The sequence below is a fragment of the Oncorhynchus masou genome, chromosome 24 (assembly GCF_036934945.1).
Source record: "Oncorhynchus masou masou isolate Uvic2021 chromosome 24, UVic_Omas_1.1, whole genome shotgun sequence".
Taxonomy (NCBI): domain Eukaryota; kingdom Metazoa; phylum Chordata; class Actinopteri; order Salmoniformes; family Salmonidae; genus Oncorhynchus; species Oncorhynchus masou.
In genome coordinates, this window is record NC_088235.1 from 69101618 (window position 1) to 69124832 (window position 23215).

Genomic DNA, 23215 nt, shown 5'->3' on the forward strand with positions numbered 1-23215 from the left:
GGTTTCTTCCTAGGTTTTGGCCTTTCTAGGGAATTTTTCCTAGCCACCGTGCTTCTACACCTGCATTGCTTGCTGTTTGGGGTTTTAGGCTGGGTTTCTGTACAGCACTTTTGAGATATCAGCTGACGTACGAAGGGCTATATAAATAAATTTGATTTGATTTGATTTTAGAAGCCATCCCCCTGTAACAAATCTGTGGATGCCGTGTGGGAGGAAATGTCTTGGAATCCCACTGCTTTGTGTCCCCAATGCATATCAGGTGTCACATTATTAACGTTCCCCCTCTCCGCCTTTGACACAGTAAAATGTCATTGGAAGCACGTATCAATCCCAATTATTGCAGGAACACGGAAAGCCTACCTGTCTTTCGACTAAAGTAACATGCTTTCTCTATCTATCATGTTTCCCAGCTTTTTTAAGTGGTGATGAAAGAAGGCCCTGGCATGATAGCAGGATGTTGCTAAATGCCTCTGAAATTAGATCCTAATAATATGTCAAGAGCCAAAGCATTTTGCTGTGCATTTTACTGTGCGAGCATGTCCCTGCATAATCTGACATGAAACATCAGCCATGTAAATAGACAGTAAGTGAGTTTGCCAGGGGGTGAGATTTCAATAAATTTGTGTAATTACATGTGATGCTAATGGGCTGCTAGCTGACATGCTAATACATGGTTAGTGAGGAACGAATTAGCCTTACATTGGCTACAGAAAGAACAATTTGTGGCCGTTGATTTACCATTGAGCATGTGTTATGGAGAAGGTTCATGAGAAAGTCATCAGAGAGATGGACATGTTATCCCTAAAACAATCTTTAGACAAGTGCAAACAAACCTGGGTTGACCTGGCTTGCGGAGAATGAAAACAGTGGCTATAAAGCCTTCATCGGTATCTTAGCTTGCTCAGCATGCGGCATGAATGGACGTTGTTGTCCCTAATCTGTTTTCCAGATGTGAGGCTTAGTGTGTGGCCGGAAGCCATATCGGGACATCAATCTCCATTTGGTAAGGGCCTCGGGACTCAGCCAGGTTCAGGTCGGTATATACATTGCCCAGGATACAACGAGGCACTCAGTAAACCATGCCTGACTTGTTAATGCCAAGTTCCCTGGAAAGGATGACAATGGGCCACACTGACCCTCCATCACAGGGAGCGATACCCTGTCACAGATGTCAGAGGGGATTACAATGACAAAATTAAGGCCAGCTCGCAAATGATCCCATTCGACGCCCTCGACAATGTGCCCAAGCGTTTTCCCATTTTGCAAAATTGCATGTTTCTAGTTAAACTGGCCAGTCACAGCATCTTTAGAGAGATGAGTCCCTGCACATATGATAAAACTGGCCGCCTGACTGCCAGAGAGTGATGCCTGACCATCCGGTTAAATTTGATCTTCCCCAGCCTCCATTAAGATCAATGGTTTTGGAGAGGTCGTTTATCTTCGGACGGATTTCTTTTGATTGTGGCACAGGGGTAATGAGCTGCCCACGCACGGCCTTACACGTGCGCACATATGCCCGCAGACACACACACAAGAGACACAGAGCCTCTACCCTTTGAAAGTGTACAGATTCAAAGCCATGTAGGTCAATTATTATTTCTAACAGTAGGAGACCACCATGAAACAGCACTTCAACAAGACATGGTTCGCTGTACGCTCATACTTAACATGCAAGGAATTGGGATATTACAATTGGGGAGTAGAGTGGGTTTGACTGGGTGAATAGCTGTTTTTGTAGAGAAATTATTTTGTAGCTCATGCAGGTTAAACTGTACAGTATATTTTAATGAAACCACAGGGGAGTCGTTCTGTTCAAAATTTTCATGGCAGGAAGCCACACTATTAAAGATCCAATGAAGCCATTTTTATCTCAATATCAAATCATTTCTGGGTAACTTACTGTACTGTGATTTTTCTTTCTCCCATTAAAATGCTGTTCATCGACTACAGCTCAGCATTTAACACCATAGTACCCTCCAAGCTCGAGACCCTGGGTCTCGACCCCGCCCTGTGCAACTGGGTACTGGACTTCCTGACGGGCCGCCCCCAGGTGGTGAGGGTAGGCAACAACATCTCCACCCCGCTGATCCTCAACACTGGGGCCCCACAAGGGTGCGTTCTGAGCCCTGTCCTGTACTCCCTGTTCACCCACGACTGAGTGTCTCAAGCAAGAATTTCCCTAGGATGGTCTGGGAGTGGTCTGAGTAGGGAGGGGAAAACGGAAAACTAACTGTTATTGGCAGAGACATTTGGAACTCTCTTGTCACGCCTTGGTCTTAGTATTTTGTGTTTTCGTTAATTAGTTGGTCAGGCCAGGGTGTGACATGGGTTTATGTTGTTGTATTTCATAGTGGGCTTTTTTGTAGTATTTGGGATTGCGGCTGAGTAGGGGTGTTGTATAGGCTTGGCTGCCTGAGGCGGTTCTCAATCAGAGTCAGGTGATTCTCGTTGTCTCTGATTGGGAACCGTATTTAGGTAGCCAGGGTTTCACTTTGTATTTCATGGGTGATTGTTCCTGTCTCTGTGTAGTGTTCACCAGATAGGCTGTAATAGGTTTCACGTTCCGTTTTTTTTTTTTGTATTTATAAGTTATTTCGTGTATCGTCATTTGTTCCATTAAAGAACATGAGTAACCAACACGCTGCATTTCGGTCCGACTTTCTTTCAACAAACGAAGAACGCCGTTACATCTCTTTCTTTCTTATTGGTCTATTAATTAATTTACGACCTGGTGATGTCACCAGGTAGGCCAAAACTCCATCCCACCTAAACAGGCTGACATTTCAGGTAGTTTTCAAACAGATCTTACAATAAAAGGGCAATATCATCATTTTCACAGTATTAATCCAACCTCATAGTGTGAAATATTTATAAAACACAGAAAAATCTCATTTTTGACTGCACTGGGCCTTTAAATATTAACTGCAGTTTCTTCACTGAAATTTTGAATAGGCAAAAAGTCCTCCACTTTTCCAAGTTGAATTAATGACATGGCTGCCTGAGAGGGTGGAATGTGAACTCACTGACTCCTGACTCTTCAAATGCTCTGGAAACATGAGCAACCAAAATGCATCGCTAAGTGCAAGACAACGTTTTAATGGACCCCAATGGACGTAAACAACATACAAGATTGATGAAAGGAAAAGAAGCATCAAAACATAGTCGGCATTGACCTTTACATTGTCATATGACTACTGTTTATTTTATGTATTTGACATAACATTGACTTAATTACTTGCCAGTATTTACAGTATGTTTATTTTTTAACTAGGCTACATTATGAATACACATTTTCAAAGGTATTATTTGAATATCTGACATGCAATTAACGAACAAAGTTATTACATAAAACTGTCATCTAAAAGTGGGTTCTGAGTGATTAGTGCTTTTTGAGGTCAGTTCGGTTTTGGTTCGATAATAAAATATATATTTTTTTTTTAAATCACGTTTTTTGATTTCGGTTTTAAAAAATTACATTAAATGCACTTTGCATTATGTGGGTTGAATTCTGTAACAACACAGAATAAAACAATGAATAAAAGACCCATTATGGTAGTGACTGCCCATTACTGATTATCACTTATTAACCATAATTTATTCTGTGCACATTGAGCTCACAGAAAAAAGAAAAAAAATGAAATGGAATTCAAATAATTGAACCGATGTCTGTCAATTAGTTGTTTAACAACTGAAAAAATAACCGAAATGTTGATTAATTGCTCAGCACTAGATGTGAGATAGTACCCTGGTGGCAATTTCAAATGAAAACAAATTGTACTTAAGGCAAATGGTGCTGCTCATAGCGTTTTATTTAACAAGGTTCACAGTTCCATCATGTATGAAGACACTGCCAACAGAAATTATTAGTTCTGTTGTTTAGACATAATGCTAATAGATGTCATCAACAAAAAAATATAATTGTTATTTTGAATAAAACAGCTGGGAGTTTTTATCAACAGTTAACAGTTAAATGGCTTTCTATTTATATCAGTTGGCAGAGAGTGAGAGAGAGCTAGAGAACAGTTATTGTGCCTGGTGTTCTGCATTTTACTTAATGGCTTTTCAAAGTGTTTACGTAATCACTTGCGTCTGTCTGTGCAGTGGTGCACAGACAAAATTCTTGGCCTGATTCTGCCGATCTGTACAGACAGCATCAACCAAAATAGGCACACATTCATATAGCCTGCCTTGGACGAGATGCTTGACAAACAGACTGAACATACTGTGTCGACTGAGTCAGCCAGGGCAATGCTACTGCTTCAAGGCCCCTGTGTAACCACAGATAACATTAAAATGATCGATAAGTGCAGTTCAACTGGACAGTCTCTCTCTTCTCTTGCTCCTCTCTCTGCAATAAACTGGGGGCGGCAGGTAGCCTTGATGATAGAGCGTTAGGCCAGTTACTTCAAGGTCGCTGGTTCGAATACTGAATCTGACAAGGTGAAAAAAATATGTGGCTGTGCCCTTGAGCAAGGCACTTAACCCTAATTACAAGCAGCAGCCTATCCTGTTTGCGCAGCAGGATTCTTCTGAACAATCATCCATTAAGGTGTGGGTCCACGGAATGAGAGCGAGACAGAGACTCACTCCTGAGCACAGGGAGGTAGCGCTGATGTTTGCACAAAAGCTAATTCCCCTGCCCCTCCTCTACTGATGCTGTTTTCAGATACTTTAATTGGCCAAAGTCTGTCAAGGTTACAAGAGCCGTGGGGCCCTGTTACAGCAGGTGACTCACACTAGTGTTGACCAAGAGTGTTGTGTGTGTGCAGAGGGGATGACTGAATTAAGACACAATCAAAGGGGCAATAAAGTCAACTGTTCTGGCATCAGACTGAGGGTTTGTGTTCAGTGGTGTACCACCGTTTTTTTGGGGAGGAAAACAGCTAACTTCGTACAATTCTAATAAATTCAAATCACATTTTATTTGTCACATCCTTTGTAAACAGCAGGTGTAGACTAACAGTGAAAAGCTTACTTATGGGTACTTTTCCAACAACGAAGAGTTAAAGATAAAAATTATCAAATAAAAATGTAAATACTGACAAGAGAAGTAACTATACAGTGCCTTGCGAAAGTATTCGGCCCCCTTGAACTTTGCGACCTTTTGCCACATTTCTGGCTTCAAACATAAAGATATAAAACTGTATTTTTGTGTGAAGAGCGACTTACAGTTGTAATCGGCCAGGTCTTGGTAGATTTGCAGTGGTCTGATACTCCTTCCATTTCAATATTATCGCTTGCACAGTGCTCCTTGGGATGTTTAAAGCTTGGGAAATATTGAGTCGATGTGCAGGGGTATGAGGTAATTGAGGTAGGTAGTAGGTAATTGAGGTAACTTAGGTAGGGTAAAGTGACTGGGCAACAGGATAGATAATAGATTGAGCTGTAGCAGCAGCGTATCTGGAGAAGTAGCAGCAGTGTGTGTGTGTGTGTGTGTGTGTGTGTGTGTGGGGGGGGGGGGGTCAGTGTAAGTATGTGTGAATGTGTGCATAGAGTAAGTAAAAGAGAGTTAATTTAAAAAAGGGTCAATGCAGGTAGTCCGGGTAGCCATTTGATTAGCTATTTAACAGCCTTGTTTAGTAGTCTCATGGCTTGAGGGTTGAAGCTGTTCAGTGTACTGTTGGTTCCAGACTTTGTGTACTGGTACCGCTTGTCGTGCAGTAGCATATGCCCCCCCCCCCCAATTTTTTCAAAATAAAATAAAACAATTTTAAATATATATAATAATAATACATATATATACAGTATATAGTTGAAGTTGGCAAGTCGGTTAGGACATCTACTTTGTGCATGACACAAGTAATTTTTACAGCAATTGTTTACAGACAGATTATTTTATTTATAATTCACTGTATCACAATGACAGTGGGTCCGAAGTTTACAAATACTAAGTTGACTGTGCCTTTAAACAGCTTGGAAAATTCCAGAGAATGATGTCATGGCTTTAGAAGCTTCTGATAGGCTGATTGACTTCATTTGAGTCAACTGGAGTTGTACCTGTGGATGTATTACAAGGCCTACCTTCAAACTCAGTGCCTCTTTGCTTGACATCATGGGAAAATCAAAAGAAATCAGCCAAGACCTCAGAAAATAAATTGTAGACCTCCACAAGTCTGGTTCATCCTTGGGAGCAATTTCCAAATGCCTGAAGGTACCACGTACATCTGTACAAACAATAGTGGGACCACGCAGCCGTCATACCGCTCAGGAAGGAGATGCGTTCTGTGTCCTAGAGGTGAACGTACTTTGGTGCAAAAAGTGTAAATCAATCCCAGAACAACAGCAAATGACCATGTGAAGATGCTAGAGGTACAAACAGGTACAAAAGTATCCATGTCCACAGTAAAACGAGTCCTATATTGACATAACCTGAAAGGCCTCTCAGCAAGGAAGAAGCCACTGTTCCATAACCGCCATAAAAAAGCCAGACTACGGTTTGCAACTGCACATGGCGACAAAGATCGTACTTTTTGGAGAAATGTCCCCTGGTCTGATGAAACAAAAATATAACTGTTTGGAGATATTGACCATTGTTATGTTTGGAGGAAAAATGGGGAGGCTTGTAAGTCGAAGAAAACCATCCCAACCGTGAAGCGCGGGGGTGGCAGCATCATGTTGTGGGGGTGCTTTGCTGCAGGAGGGACTGGTGCACTTCACCAGTCCCAGATGGCATCATGAGAAAGGAAAATTAGGTGGATATATTGAAGCAACATCTCAAGACATCAGTCAGGAAGTTAAAGCTTGGTCGCAAATGGGTCTTCCAAATGGACAATGACCCCAAGCATACTTCCAAAATGGCTTAAGGACCACAAAGTCAAGGTATTGGAGTAGCCATCACAAAGCCCTGATCTCAATCCTATAGAAAATGTGTGGGCAGAACTGAAAAAGTGTGTGCGAGCATGGGAAGCCTACAAACCTGACACAGTTACACCAGCTCTGTCAGGAGGAATGGGCCAAAATTCACTTATTGTAGGTAGCTTGTGGAAGGCTACTCAAAAATGTTTGACCCAAGTTAAACAATTTAAAGTCAAAGGGTCTGAGTAGTTTCCAAATGCTTTGTATATCCATTAATTTGTCAGAATTGCTCAATGTCAGTACATTTGGTTGGAAATAATTGATGGACAGCAATATTCAAGCCTTGTCTCTGATTTTCAAGACAATACCTGTCTTTCCACATACCTGTCTTTGATCAATGGAAACAGGATGCATCTGAGCTCAATTTTGAGTTTCATAGCAAATGGTCCTGATCACTTATGTAAATAAGGTACTGTATCTGTTTTTATATTTAATACATTAGAAAAATTTCCAAAAACGTGTTTTCGCTTTGTCATTATAGGGCATTGTGTGTAGATTGTTGCATTGTTTAAATATTTAATACATTTTAGAAGAAGGCTGTAAGTAACAAAATGTGGGAAAATACACTGGTAAGCCACTTTTGCCTCGGTATCCATCCCAGTTGGTATTCTGTGTCCACTCTTGGTATATTTCTTCGGTTACACATCCTTGGAATAGCAGAACAGCATAACATTCCCAGACGGCCCTGGTGAGCAGTTTGTCAAGTTCTGTTGTCAGAAGAGGAATAGAAATGTCAGGGTGAACCAACGACCTGACGAACCCGCTACGTATGTTGACTCTTCCTGTCGGAGGTGGAGTTCCAGAGCTCACAGGTGTGTCTGGCATGGATTGGGACTCCATCTCGTTCCTCAACCTTTTCAATGCATCATTCTCGACCTGACTCTCCGCCAATGCCGCCGGATTCTCCGCCAATGACAAGTGACTCTCCGCCAATACTACCTGGCTCTGGACCAATGCATCAGCTGTCGCCCGTATCTCTGCCCTCAGAGAATGTTTATCTTTCTGTTGGTCTGCCTTCAATGACTCGATCTCGGTCTTCAAACTTTAAATCTGATCAATGTTCACCTTCATCAGATGAGCAGAATGGTAACGCCCTGAGCCCCCATCGATTACAGTGGCCTATGATAGAAACAGTAGATAAATTAAGAATTAAAAGTGACTCCAACACACAATTGCTGTGTACAGAAACACATTTTAAGAATCCAGCAAAACTAACCACTTTCTTGGGAACCATGCATTTATTCGGTGCCCTTTGTCCACTGATCTCCACAGATGGTTATATGCTCTGCAAAAACCCATTCACGTTTTTAATACACAATTATCGATTTTATTACACAGTGCCTAAACATTGATAGGCTATTTTTTTTTCAAGAAAATGCACTGAAACCAAAATACATTTAGTTTTGGTGATCCACTCAGCTCTGGCTCATTTTCAAGTCCTCTGGTGGTTACAGTCCTAACCCTGGAACGGGTAGCACCATAGAAAGAAGCTGGCTTGATGAAAACTATGTCCATTTCTTCTGTTCTCTTTGGTCGCAATGTCATTTTCTTTTTTGATTAACAGCATTTTTGAATGGTAACTGTGTTAAGGGTGGAGTTTGGGGTGGGGTGAGGAGTACTGGAAAGGTGTGACTCCAGGTTACAATAGGCCATAAGTATACAGCAGATCGCAGGTTGTCATCACTTTGATTATGTTGTAACAACATACGTATCATGACCAGGATCATGACCAGGATCTCTATTCATTTAAGTGAGCGGATTTGGGCTTTTCAGGAGGAACGGAAAATCTACTGGAGACATTTCAAGAATACTGTTTAGATTGGGGATTATGGAGCTGAGATGTATAGTAGCTGAAATAATCAACTGCATTCTGAAAGAGTATTTTTCTGATTGTTTTATTAATGAAAGCATAAAGATGTTGATGAACAAATACTGTACATTATGTGTTTTATCTGACATTTTGCGGTTGCATGAGGTTCGGAGTTAGAAATGTAAAGCTTTAGAGTACTTAATACATTGCAAGTTGGGGGTATTTTTTTAACACCTAGCCGAGTTATTCGACTATCCTTTTAAAAATAAATGAAGGTATGAAGAGTCTATTGTCCTGCTAATAGTCCATCATGGAAACGTTATTTGCAGAGTTCACAACCTGCTGAACTTGTAAATAAAAACACAGAATCTACAGTGGTACAAATATATTATTGAATTTGATTTAAAAAAATACAAACACACATCATTATAAATGTTATACTAACAAGTGGTTGCCATGGTGAATAATCCAATAATAATTGGCATGACAAGGCTCTCAGAACTCTTTAGGATACTTGGAGATCAATAAAATGTCCCTGTGATCTTCTTCATTTTAGAGGATTGGAGGATCCTAAATGAATTTCTAAGGGGATTTGATACAATTATAATGCAGAGTTAATAATAAATGAATATGTTTGAAGGGGTTGATGCATTTTTTGTTAGCGGCATAACTCCACCAGTCCTATTTATGATATCATTTACCTTTTGAAACACTGTATCACATTTTTTTTTTTTATCATTTAGTATAAATAAGTTTAACCACAATATTTTTTGCATTATTTGTTTTGTCTTTTCTGGTGGATTAAACTGAAATTGCAACGAACTTGTTTGAAAAATAACTGTATTTTGGATATTATTTTGTTTTCAAATAACCGAAAGTGAGCGGTTGTAATCCGAATTTGGCAAAAGCTCAAAACTTCTAAAGGAAGAACCACTGTATGTTGCGTAAGAGTTGTGCAAAGTTGGGGGAATCATATTTTAAATTATTCATAGCTGTAATGGCTGCCAAAGGTGCTTCCATCAAGTGTTAACTCTGGGGCGTGAAGACAAACATCAACACATCTTTTTTTTAAACATACATTTTTTATTGGGGATTTTTACATTTTTTTATTTTCTTTGACTTTTAAAATGTGGAGTAGGTTGTGTAGATCTGTAGGAAAAAATGTAATGCAATCCCTTTTTCGGTGTAATTTTAAAGCAGACAAATGTGGAGACTGTACAAGGGGTGTGTAGACTTTCACGAAGGACTGTGTACTGTATGTTTCTGTTTACATTGGAGGAAAATGGAAATAGGGATATTTCACAGAATGGAAAGCTTGAATCTGAACAGACAGATGTTTGCATGACATTGCAGAGAATGATTCAAATGGAAACAAACGATTTATGGTTTAATAAAATACATTAGAAGGTCCCATCCTATGAATATTGTACATATCATTTTCAACAGTATCTGCCAGTGACTATATAGGAAAATCACTCTGTCATAATCTTTGAATGAAATGTGAGCCACATCCTTTATAGATTACATTAGATCGAATTACATCTTTGATATGAAGCATCTCCTTTCCATACAGTGAGGTTGGCTAGCATGACGCATTTTCCATATGCATCACATCATTCAAGGTATAACATTGGACAGCCCCGTTTTCACACAACCGTGCCAACCTGAACCAAACTATGCTGTCTCTGATAGTGTTCTTTTCAGCACAGTTCCAGAAACTATTATGGATGCATAACCAGTACAGCTTGGTTTGGCTCAGTATTGTGAAAATCCCTTAATGGGCTGATAGGCATATGCACCCTAACACGATTGCATAGGCTTCCATATGGATAAGCACATAGGTAAGCCTTTCTATAGTGGAACAAAGACTGTTCCACTGCACAGATCTAGGACAGTAGGAGTGGCGAGGTCTCAGTCTCCGTCGAGAATCAATTGTCATCTCCGACTCAGGCTGAGAGTAATCAGGTTACCCCCAGCACGGCTCATAGAGGGGATCCTCCCAGCAGAGCACTCTACTCTGCCATTCCTCATTAGAAACTGCAGCCTGGGCAGAAAGATGCTGGGCTAGCGTATGGTGAAACGAGGTGTTCTTTTTAAAGTCGCTGAATGGTCTCTTTTCAGGGCCTTCCTCTGACACCGCCTGGTATAGAGGTCCTGGATGGCAGGACGCTTGACCCCAGTGATGTATTGGGCCGTTCGCACTTCCCTATGTAGTGCCTTGCGGTCGGAGGCCGAGCAGTTGCCATACCAGGCAGTATGCAACCAGTCAGGATGCTCTCGATGGTGCAGCTGTATAACCTTTTGAGGATCTAAGGACATTGACCAAATCTTTTCAGTCTCCTGAGGGGGAATAGGTTTTGTCATGGCCTCTTCACGACTGTCATGGTGTGCTTGGACCATGTTAGTTTGTTGGTGATGTGGACACCAAGGAACTTGAAGCTCTCAACCTGCTCCACAGCAGCCCCATCGATGAGAATGGGGGCGTGCTCGGTCCTGTTTTTCCTGCAGTCCAGAATCATCTGCTTTGTCTTGATCACGTTGATGGAGAGGTTGTTGTCCTGGCACCACACAGCTAGGTCTCTGACCTCCTCCCTATAGGCTGTCTCGTTGTTGTCGATGATCAGGCCTACCACTGTTGTGTCATTGGAAAATTGAATGATGGTGTTGGAGTCATGCCTGGTCGTGCAGTCATGAGTGAACAGGGAGTACAGGAGGGGGCTGAGCATGCACCCCTGAGGGTCCCCTGTGTTGAGGATCATCGAGGCAGATATGTTGTGACCTACCCTTACCACCTGGGGAGGCCCATCAGGAAGTCCAGGATCCAGTTGCAGAGGGAGTTGTTCAGTACCAGGGTTCTGAGTTTAGTGAAGAGCTTGGAGGGCACTATGGTGTTGAATGCTGAGCTGTTGTCAATGAACAGCATTCTCACGCAGGTGTTCCTCCTTTCCAGGTGGGAGAGGTCAGTGTGGAGTGCAATAGAAATTGCATCACCTGTGAATGTGTTGGAGTGGGTCCAGGTTGTCTGGGATGATGGTTTTGGCGTGAGCCATGACCAGCCTTTCAAAGCTGATGTTATTTCATGTGAATTTATTAACTGTTTTGTGAATGTGCGTCCCTCTCTGTCAAAGAAAATTGAGAAAACTGATGGAAATCCCTTGGATTACGTTAAGGGGCATTTCCCCTCTGCTCCGGTTTGAGCCTCCTGATGTAATAGAGGTGATTGGTAACTTAAAGATATCAGCAGTAGGTCATGATGAGATTGGTGCCTCTTTGGTGAAATCAGTGTCTTCTTCGCTAACTGAGGCTCTAAAGTATATCTTCACCAAATCTATGCAAACTGGTATTGTTCCTAAAGATTTGAAAATTGCCAAAGTTATCCCCTCTATAAACCTGAGGATCCAAGATATTTTACAAATTATTGCCCAATGTGTGTACTACCATCCCTTTCTAAACTCCTAGAAAAATTGGTGTGTAAGAGAATGTATTCTCTTTGAGCACCAATATGGTTTTTGTAAAGACGACTCCACAGACATGGCTCTTTTGAAACTTGTGGAAAAATCTTTGCAGCCCTTAATAACAATGAATATGCTCTTGGCATCTTTTTAGATTTATCCAAAGCGTTTGACACAGTTGATCATTAAATATTACTTTCTTAATTGCATTATTACGGTTTTCATGATTTTTACATATAATTGGTTATATAGTTATGTTTATGATAGAGAACCATTTGTTTATGCAAACGGCTGAGCATCTACCAGGGCCAAGATATCCTGCAGTGTGCCACAGGGTTATTCCTAATCTATATGAATGACCTTGTTGCTGTGTCTTCTACCGTACTTCCAATTCTCTTTGCTGATGATACCAATTTGATTTTATCACACAAGAATTTTGATACACTAATTAATGAAGCCAACTCAGGTATGGACACATTTTGTAAATGGTTCCAGATAAACAAATTTGCTCTAATTGTAAAAAAAAATCCAACTTTATTGTATTAATGTAAGAATAAGAAATATTGTAAGAATAAGAAATATTGTTTAAAAAAGACCCAGAAACTTAATTGGTGGGAATGAAATGGAACAAGTCACATCCACTAGATTCCTCTGAGTTCTAATTGATGAAAAGTTATCCTTGAAAGATCATATTAAATTTGTCTGTAGCAAAGTGATGAAATCTGTTGGTAACATCACAAAGATTAGTGGTTTGGTTCATCAGGCTTGCTTCCTAACTCTATACTATAGTTTAATTTCCCCATATCTCATTTACTTTAATACTGTCCTGGCCAGTACATATACCTCACATAGTCAATTCTCTTTCAGACACAAAGGCACAAAACTGTTTTTCTATACTGAGTATATCATGTACATTTATAATTAATATGCTTTGTTGAACTGGTTGAACAAACTTTTTTGTACTTACAGTACCAGTCAAACGTTTGGACATACCTACTCATTACTGGGCTTTTCATTATTTGTACTATTTTTTAAATAACCCTTATGGAATCATGTAGAAACCAAAAAACTGTTAAACAAATTCTTCTTCAAAGTCGCCACCCTTTGCCTTGATGAAAGCTTTGTACACTCTTGGCATTCTCTCAACCAGCTTCATGAGGTAGTCATGTGGAATCCATTGCAATTAACAGGTGTGCCTTGTTAAAAGTTAATTTATGGAATTTCTTTCCTTCTTAATGCATTTGAGCCAATCAGTTGTGCTGTGACAAGGTACGGGTGGTATACAGAAGATAGCCTTATTTGGTAAAAGACCAAGTCCATATTATGGCAAGAATAGCTCAAATAAGTCAAGAGAAATGATAGTCCATCATTACTTTATAAAGACATGAAGGTCCGTCAATACGGAAAATTTGAGTGCAGTCGCAAAACCATTAAGTGCTATGAGGAAACCGCCACTGGAAAGGAAGACCCAGAGTTACCTCTGCTGCAGAGAGTAAGTTCATTAGAGTTACCAGCCTCAGAAATTGCAGCCCAAATAAACATTAACAGACACATCTCAACATCAACTGTTCAGAGGAGAGTGAATCACCAATAAGAAGAAGAGGCTCGCTTGGGCCAAGAAACACAAACAATGGACATTAGAGCGGTGAGTCCAAATTTGAGATTTTTATTTTTATTTTTTGTTTAACCATTATTTAACTAGGCAAGTCAGTTAAGAACAAATTCTTATTTACAATAACGGCCTATCAGGGAACTGTAACGGCGTTCTTCGTTTGTCGCAAGAAAGTCGGACCGAAATGCAGCGTGTAGGTTACTCATGTTTATTAGTGAAACAAACAAACAAACTATACATGAATAACTAAATAAATACAAAACAACAAACGGAACGTGAAACCTATTACAGCCTGACTGGTGAAACTAACACAGAGACAGGAACAATCACCCACGAAATACAAAGTGAAAACCAGGCTACCTAAATACGGTTCCCAATCAGAGACAACGCGAATCACCTGACTCTGATTGTGAACCGCCTCAGGCAGCCAAACCTATACAACACCTCTACTTAGCCGCAATCCCAAATACTACAAACCCCAATACGAAAATACAATACATAAACCCATGTCACACCCTGGCCTAACCAAATATATAATGAAAACACAAAATACAATGACCAAGGCGTGACAGGAACAGTGGGTCAACTGCATTGTTCAGGGGCAGAACTACAGATTTGTACCTTTACAGCATAGGGATTCAATCAACAACCTTGCAGTTACTGGCCAAGCACTCTAACCACTAGGCTAACTGCCGCCCAACCGCCATGTTTTGGTGAGACGCAGACTTGGTGAACGATGATTTCTGCATGTGTGGCTCCCACCGTGAAGCATGGAGGAGGAGGTGTGATGGTCTGGGGGTGACACTGTCAGTGATTTTTTTAGAATTCCACACTTAACCAGCATGGCTACCACAGCATTCTGCAGCGAAACGCCATCCCATCTGGTTTCAGCTTAGTGGGACTATGATTTGTTTTTCAACAGGACAATGACCCAACACACCTCCAGGTTGTGTAAGGGCTATTTGACCAAGAAGGAGAGTGATGGAGTGCCGCATCAGATGACCTGGCCTCCACAATCACCAGACATCAACCCAATTGAGATGGTTTGGGATGAGTTGGACCGCAGAGTGAAGAAAAAGCAGCCAACAAGTGCTAGCATATATGGGAACTCCTTCAAGACTGCAGGAAAAGCATTCCAGGTGAATCTGGCTGAGAGAATGCCAAGAGTGTGCAACGCTACATTGTGTGTCCAAACCTTTGACCGGTACTGTATATACAGTGCCTTGCGAAAGTATTCGGCCCCCTTGAACTTTGCGACCTTTTGCCACATTTCAGGCTTCAAACATAAAGATACAAAACTGTATTTTTTGTGAAGAATCAACAACAAGTGGGACACAATCATGAAGTGGAACGACATTTATTGGATATTTCAAACTTTTTTAACAAATCAAAAACTGAAAAATTGGGCGTGCAAAATTATTCAGCCCCTTTACTTTCAGTGCAGCAAACTCTCTCCAGAAGTTCAGTGAGGATCTCTGAATGGATCATTGTTGATTCTTCACAAAAAATACAGTTTTATATCTTTATGTTTGAAGCCTGAAATGTGGCAAAAGGTCGCAAAGTTCAAGGGGGCCGAATACTTTTGCAAGGCACTGTATATAAACTCTAATCTGCACCCCCTGCAGCAACGTGCCCAAGCCGCCTTCATCGACCTCGCCAAGGCTTTCGACTCTGTCGATCACTGCAAAATAGCGTCCAACACTGTACTCAGCAAACTGGACGTCACAGTGCCATGCGTTTTGTCACCAATGCCCCATATACTACCCATCACTGCGACCTGTATGCTCTCGTTGGTTGGCCCTCGCTTCATATTCATCAACAAACCCACTGGAGCCAGGTCATCTATAAGTCTTTGCTAGGTGAAGCCCCACCTTATCTCAGCTCACTGGTCACCATAGCAACACACGCTCCAGCAGGAGCACGCGCTCCAGCAGGTATATTTCACTGGTCATTCCCAAAGCTAACCCCTCCTTTGGCCGCCTTTCCTTCCAGTTCTCTGCTGCCAATGACTCGAACGAATAGCAAAAATCACTGCTGCTGGAGTCTTATATCTCCCTCTCTAACTTTAAGCATCAGCTGTCAAAGCAGCTTACTGATCACTGTAACTGTACACAGCCAATCTGTAAATAGCACACCCAACTACCTCATCCCCATATTGTTAGTTATCTTTTTGCTCTTTTGCACCCCAGTATGTCTACTTGCGCATAATCATCTGCACATCTATCACTCCAGTGTTAATGCTAAATTGTAATTATTTTGCCTCTATGGCCTATTACTTGCCTTACCTCCCTAATCTTCTACATTTGCACACATGGTACATAGATTTTTCTATTGTGTTATTGACTGTACGTTTGTTTATGTGTAACTCTATGTTGTTGTTTTTGTCACACTGCTTTGCTTTATCTTGGCCAGATCGTAGTTGTTGTAAATGAGAACTTGTTCTCAACTTGCCTACATGGTTAAATAAAGGTTAAATAAAATAAATGGGAAAATATTACCGCAACATGCAACAATTTAATTGCTTTAACTGAGTTACATTTCATATGAGGAAATCAGTCAATTGAAATAAATGCATTAGTCTATGGATTAGTCTATCGATTTCAGATGACTGGGAATACAGATATGCATCTGTTGCTCACAGATACCTTAAAAAATATGAGCCTCACATTGGGCCTCAAGATCTAATCACGGTAGTTTTGTTCATTCAAATTTCCATCAATTAAATGCAATTGTCTTCATTGTCCGTAGGTTATGCCTGCCCATACCACAACCCCACCACCACCATGGGGCACTCTCAGGGAGGAGCAAAATGGGGTCGTGGTCAGATTTGCCGAAAGGGGGGCGGGGGAGGACCTTGTAAGCATTGTGGAAGTTGGAGTAGCAATGGTCCAGTGTATTTTCAGCGTGAGTGCTACGGTCAATATGCTGATAGAATTTAGGTAGCCTTGTTCTCAAATTTGCTTTGTTAAAATCCTCAGCTACAATAAATTTATATAGTTTCCAGTTTGAATAAAGTCCAGTGAAGTTCCTTGAGGGCCGTCGTGGTATCGGCTTGAGTGGCGATATACACGGCTGTGACAATAACCTAAGATTATTATTTTGGGAGATAATACGGTCGGCATTTGTTTGCAACAAATTATAGGTCAGGTGAACAAAAGGTATTGAGTTCCTATATGTTGTAACAATTACACCATGAGTAGTTAATCATGAAACATACACCCCACCCTTCTTCTTCCCAGAGAGATGTTTATTCCTGTTGACGCGACGCACTGAGTAGCAAGGTGGCTGTGCTGACTCCGACAGCATATCTCGAGAGAGCCATATTTCCGTGAAACAGAGTAGGTTACAATCCCTGATGTCTCTCTGGAAAGCAACCCTTGCCCTGATTTTGTCGACCTTGTTATCTAGGGACTGGACATTAGCAAGTAATATACTTGGGAGCGGTGGTTGGCACGCCTCCGAAGTCTGACCAGCAGACCAGCAGATCTTCCTTTTCTCTGGTGGCGTTGTTTTGGTCGGCCTCTGGGATCAGTTCAAATGCCCTGGGTGGTGCGGACACAGGATCCGCTTCGGGAATGTCACATTCCTGGTTGTAGTGCTAGTGCTTGATTTCGCACTGATATCGAATAATTCTTCCCGGCTGTATGTAATACCACTTAAGATTTTCTGGGCTAACAATGTAAGAAATAATACATGAAAAAACTAAATACTGCAAAGTTTCCTAAGGACAAGAATCGAGACAGCTCTCTCTGTCAACGCCATCTACTCTGTGTAGATTGGTGAGAAAAACAACCTAATCCATTTTTAATTCAGGCTGTAACACAACAAAATGTGGAATAAGTCAAGGGGTGTGAATACTTTCCTATATATTGAATATAGGATTAAAAACAAATCGAACAGTGAGAATATGCGAAAATGTAACGTGGATCTTATGTTGCGTGTTCATTTATTTACAACACCACATGACATGAATTGTGTTGCTATTTCCAAGTAGATTCTATGTAAGATTTTGAACCATGCTACCTGGAATTTTCAACACAATTTCAATGTAAAAATAGTTTTGATGATTACGTTCAAAATTGATTGATGTATCACCCTGTAAATCAGGTTAAGTCCTTGTATTTAATGTGTTTCAAACATAGATTCAACTTCACAGTACATTGACAAATTACGTTGAAACAACATTGATTCAAACAGTTTGTGCCCAGTGGGTCTGCTTCAGTTTGCTGCCATATGGCTGGTTTCACATTTGTCTCCTGCAATCATAAGGTAAAATAGATCTAAAACAATAGTAATTTATATTTACAATCCCCTTATCCAAACAGATTTCTAATTTACCTAGCTAGCTCTTATCAATAGCTCTTATCAAATTGTAAATTACAGTGTGTGGAATATGGTGTTATTCCTATAGGGAAAAAATGTATTAGCTGTTTTTCAACTTGGAAAGGACAGGTTGCTCGACCTTATTCATTGTTTCCTCACGCGTAAAGGTGGCGGCATTATGATGGAATTAAATCCATGTCAGAATACAGCTTATCTGTTCACAAACCTCCGTTTTCTTGGTCTCCATCCCAAAATCATACGTTGCTGGCACCGGCTTTTCCCTATGCGTAAATTCAAGATCAGAATACGCATAGAGATACAAGAGCATAAAAAGGGAATAAAGTTTCCTTTACTCACAAGTAACACAGGTCTGAATTCGTCCCTATGTGCCATAAAGTGACCCCATTTCACGAGTGATACCGAAACGGCTAATTGTGACTTTGTGCTCATCTACTGCAACTATGTTTTCTTTGTGGCACAAGACAAGCGTCTCATAAACACATGAGCCATCTGTGAGAACCAAAGTAAGCTGCAAGCTGCTGCAGAAAGGGAAAGACAAAACAAGGCCTATTATTTGATGCCACTGTGCCTAAGAGAGATTGAGGTATCGTTCCCTCAAGGAGTTAGAGAAGCCAGTGGGAGAGAGATAGAGAGAAGAGGAGAATAGAAGAGTAAACACAGTAAAAGGGCTCACCTGCAGCGGCTGCAACAGTGCAAGTGTGCGAGACAGTGTCTAAGGTATCACTTTTGTCGTCGACATTTCCAAATCTATTTCGCACACCGGCTTTCAGATGAGTGATGGGACAAGCATAGGGATGTTATGATATTGCAAAATAGAAATGTCAGTCATCCCCCAAGCTTCCGTATAAGAAAGTTGAGTAAGCAGACAAGTAATTGTTATTTAACATCATTTTTTTCCATAGGGAAGGATATGAACACTAGCCTCTCAGCGTCAACGTTCGAGAAGTGTGTTGTATCAAAGTGACAGGACAAGCATGTTTGTTTGACATTTTAATCGCTGGATTATCCATATCTCCCAACATACATGCCCTATAGGCTACCTCAAGCCAGGCTCTTCAGCCAGTTTGTGCTGTATCTCTAGTTTGTACCACGTCACTTTACAATAGAGTGTCAATATATGCAATTATGACTGGAAATAGAAAAGTAATATACATAACTCAGACTGCTCGAAGACTCCATTAAAAACCTCAGCCAATCCTCTTGTTGAACTTTCCAAATCACATTCCAGTTAAGTGTTCATCTGCTAGAAAATGTCTCCAGTGAGTAACCTGCCAAGCATTTACTTCCAGAGCGTTCCCGCACTGAACACAGGAAGCTTTATTTCACACTTATGTAGACACTTGTGAAGGAAGTTTAGATTGTTATTTTGGAAGTGTGTTAGGGCCAGGGGATACAATGTCCTCTGACATCAATACTTTTCAGTAAAACACAAGAACTGGCTTTGGACACTGATTTTCCCAGGAGAAGTTATGTACTGAATACACGGTTGTCAAAATTGACATACATTTCATGTGTCCCTTGTGAATGTTTCATGAACCGAGGGCTGTGTTTCATGTTCATGTTTCAAGGCAGCTCCACTGGAAGTCCCTTGTTGGGTCATGTGTGTTGTATCATGTTCTCTTGGGTTGTTGTACAGTAGTGTACAGTAACAGCTGTTTACCACTTCTGGAGAGCTACAGGCTTCGCAAGGATTTGATTTGAACCAATTCAATCATATTTTGATTTACATGTTAATTAATTGTATAGGCTACTTGCCAGGATCTGACATCACACATCTATAGCCAGTTGATTTCTTGATCATGCTCTTTTCACATGTATTCAGTTCAAAAGATTTGAGACTTATTAAAAGAAACACTATGGTTAACTGTTTGATATTCTACCCCTCAGAAGAAATGGAGTGAAGAAAAAAAAAGAAATATAGATAGATTTCTCATTATGTTGTGCACACAGAGCCCAAGAAAGCTGAATCCGAGCGGAATCCACGTAATCCTTCAAATCCGTAAACACAGGGGCTTTTCATGACCGTCTGCAAAATGCATTTCAGCAGTGGGGGAGAGTGCTAATGATGCAGAGTAGAAGGATGTCAGTGCTTCCGATTAAAAAATAATAATTTGGGCTGGGATGTTTTCCCTTCCAAACAGCAGGAGCTCTGCTGTGCCTCAGATAGATTGCCTCTTGATGCACTCTGATGAAAGGTTTCAATTGTGGGCCCTACAGAATTATCTGGTACACCAAAAACTTAAATTAAGACCATAGTAGTCCTTGGTCCCCTTGGTCCCTTTGCTTCACCTCCGAGGATATCCTTTAGTAGTGTTGTTGTTGTGAACGTATACCTCTGGTACCCGTAAAGAGGGTGCTCAGTCATTAAACCCCTGACAAAGCTACAAAGACGTTAGTGCACATGGCTTACCAGTATTCACTGTTCAAAAAGTCCACTACCACCATGGTAGGAATCCAAATCTAATGTTTTGAGCAAATTACTTATACAAGCATTCAATTAATTCATCATGGTTAACACTGTGGATGAACGTTTATTTAAAGAGCTCGAAGAGGTCGCAAAATGTCTTAAAACATGAATACTAATTACTTTCGGCAGTGTTAATTTTGCCATTAGCCTGCACTGCATTGTAAATATACTGCCGGTGAAACACTGTGATTGGTTGGCCATAAATTGATGAACTATTAATGTTCTTGCCAGGATGATAGCAAAAATAATCTTGGAACCAAAAAGTGGGGTAAAAAAACTATAAAGCTTGACCTTGTCCTAATATTAGCGACATGTATCGACTTAAAGGGTGATTGCAGAATGGCACCGACAGATAGGGCAGCTCTGCTTCTAGCTCCTAAGCAGCTTTGCAGTATTTCTTTTTTTTTTGTGTGTGTGTTATTTCTTACATAATTAGGCCAGGAAATGTTTTGTGTTATTACATACAGCCGGAAATAACTTTTGGATATGAGAGCGGCTGTAACTCACTAGCAGTACGACAGGGAATATGACTTTCCCGATTGACCCGCACACCATCCACCGCTTCTGAGTATATTACTCGCTAATGTTCAGTCTCTGGATAATAAAGTACACGAGCTCAAAGCAAGAATCTCCTTCCAGAGGGAGATCATTGTAACATACTCTGTTTCCCTGAAACATGGCTTTCTCAGGATATCCTGTCTTTGTCCAGCCAGTAAATCGCGCAGACAGGAATAAAGAACTCTCCGGGAAGAAGAAAGGCAGGGTTGCATGTTTCATGATTAACCACTCAGGGTCCTTTTGTTCACCCAACCTAGAATACCTCACAATCAAATGCCTACAGTTTTACCTCCCAAGAGAATTTTCTTCGGTTATAGTCACATCCGTGTATATTACCCCTCAAGCCGATACCACAAAGTCCCTCAAAGAACTTCACTGGACTTAGGCAAACTGGAAACCACATATCCTGAGGCTGCATTTATTGTAGCTGGGGATTTTAACAAAGCAAATTTGAGGAAAATGCTATCGAAGTTCTATCAACACATTGACTGTAGTACTCGGGCTGCTAAAACACTCAACCACTGCTACTCCAACTACCGGGATGCTTACAAGGCCCTCCCCCACCATCCCTTGAGCAAATCTGATCACGGCTCCATTTTGCGCCTCCCTTCCTATAGGCAGAAACTCAAACAGGAAGTACCCGTGCTAAGGACTATTCAACGCTGGTATGAACAATAGAAACCACGCTTCAAGATTGTTTTGATCCCGTGGACTGGGATATGTCCTGGGTAGCCTCTAAGAATAACATTGATGAATACACAGATACGGTGACTAAGTTTATCAGGAAGTGTATAGGAGATGTTGAAACCACTGTGACTATTAAAAGCTACTCTAACCAGAAACCATGGATAGATGGCAGCATTCGCGCAAAACTGAAAGCGCAAACCACCACATTTAACCATGGCAAAATGACTGGGAATATGGCCGAATACAAAGTGTCGTTTTTTCCTCCGTAAGGCAATCAAACAGGCAAAATGTCAGTATAGAGACAAAGTGGAGTCGCAATTCAACGGCTCAGACATGAGACGTATGTGACAGGGTCTATAGACAATCACGGACTACAAAGTGAAAACCAGCCATGGCGTGGACACGGACGTCTTGTTTCTGGACAAGCTAAACACCTTCTTTGCCCGCTTTGAGGATAACACAATGCCACTGACGCAGCCCACTACCAAGGACTGGGCTGTCCTTCTCCGTGGCCGCCGTGAGTAAGACATTTAAACGTGTTAACCCTCGCAAGGCTGCCGGCCCAGACGGCATCCCTAGCCGTGTCTCAGAGCATGTGCATACCAGCTGGCTGGTGTGTTTACGGACATATTCAATCTCTTCCTATCCCAGCCTGCTGTCCCCACTTGCTTCAAGATGTCCACCATTGTTCCTGTACCCAAGAAAGCAAAGGTAACTGAACTAAATGACTAACGCCCCATGGCACTAACTTCTATCATCATGAAGTGCTTTGAGAGACTAGTCAAGAATCATATCACCTCTACCTTACCTGACACCCTAGACCCATTTCAATTTGCTTACCGCCCCAATAGATCCACAGACGATGCAATCGCCATCGCACTGCACACTGCCCTATCCCATCTGGACAAGAGGAATACCCATGTAAGAATGCTGTTCATTGACTATAGCTCAGCATTCAACACCATAGTACTCTCCAAGCTCATCATTAAGCTTGGGGCCCTGGGTCTGAACCCCGCCCTGTGTAACTGGGTCCTGGTAGGAAACAACACCTCCACTTTGCTGATCCTCAACACTGGTTCCGCACAAGGGTGCGTTCTCAGCCCCCTCCTGTACTCCCTGTTCACACATGACTGGGTGGCCATGCACGCCTCCAACTCAAAGTTTGCAGACGACACAACAGTGGTAGGCCTGATTACCAACAATGACGATACAGCATACCGAGGGGGGTGAGAGCCATGGGAGTGTGGAGCCAGGAAAATAACCTCTCACTCCATGTCGACAAAACAATGGAGCAAATCGTGGACTTCAAGAAGCAGCAGAGGGAGCGACTGGACCACAGTGGAGCAGGTGGAAAGCTTCATGTTCCAGAACACTAACGATCTGAAATGGTCCACCCACACAGACAGTGTGATGAAGAAGGCACAACAGCT

General features: G+C 41.4%; 1 protein-coding gene across 1 annotated transcript in view; it reads left to right on the forward strand.

Moving 5' to 3' along the window:
• LOC135511684 (PEX5-related protein-like) overlaps positions 1–23215 on the forward strand; it is a 147922-nt gene that overhangs the window by 36597 nt on the left and 88110 nt on the right. The gene's annotated exons all lie outside the window — the stretch shown is intronic.